Source organism: Galeopterus variegatus, unplaced genomic scaffold (assembly GCF_000696425.1).
Source record: "Galeopterus variegatus unplaced genomic scaffold, G_variegatus-3.0.2 Scaffold4160, whole genome shotgun sequence".
NCBI lineage: Eukaryota > Metazoa > Chordata > Mammalia > Dermoptera > Cynocephalidae > Galeopterus > Galeopterus variegatus.
The window spans coordinates 350,676-351,652 of NW_007730271.1; positions in this window are offsets into that span (position 1 = coordinate 350,676).

Sequence of the window (977 nt, forward strand, 5' to 3'; positions counted from 1 at the left end):
CTGAGGGTTGCGATCCGTTGCCGGACATGGAAAAAGACAAAAAAGACAAAAAAAAAAAAGACTTACTTTTGTGTTAAATCATGATACAGAAATTTTAATTTTCTTTTCAGAAATTATTACGATGTTGAGATTCGAAAGTACCATTTACCTAAAAAGATTGCTTTGCACTTAACTACATAGATTGATAAATGTTCATGTTAATATTATTTAAGAAAAATTATATATTATTGATACCTCAGAGACGTGTTAAGTAATGTCACTGAGTAAACTAAGAGATAGTATACTTATTAGGAAATAAGCATGCATCTTTACTAGTCACTTTTCTAGGGCTTTCTGCCATCACAAAATTCCCCAGAAGATGTCAATGTAAGGCTGTAAGAAATTTCATTCCAAGTGGAAAACTAAAATAAATCAACGAAGGTCTCTTGGGACATCAAGGGACATAGTTGCAATATTAAAATCAAATGGCAAGATTCCAGTGAATGTGTACAGAGAAACTTTGTTAGGTAAAACAAAATAATTTTAAAAGTTAGTTACATATTAAGTGATATATTGGCAAAAAGAACAGAACTATATAACTGGAAAAATCACTGTGTATAAAGTTTAGTTAAAATAAATCCGTAAATAATTTTTGTTTTAAATATACCAGTGACTTTAAAATTGCAAAATAAGAAAATTGCCTGGAAAATTATTTGAAAAATAGGTGATAGGGGATAATTTTTATTTCCAAAAGTAAATATTGTAACAATTTAAATATTCTTTTGGTTTTACATACAGTACGCACGTGTGTGTGTGTGTGTGTTAAGAAACCAAAACTCCATCTTAAAAGAGGGAGAGAAAGAGTAACAAGGCTACACAACAGGCAATTTACACAGCCACCTAGTGACCTCACCGGGCCATTTCTACAAGCTCAGGTCCACAGGTTCAATATTTGCCCTCCCCTGTATTTCTAAAATCTCTACCAGAATTTACTAACC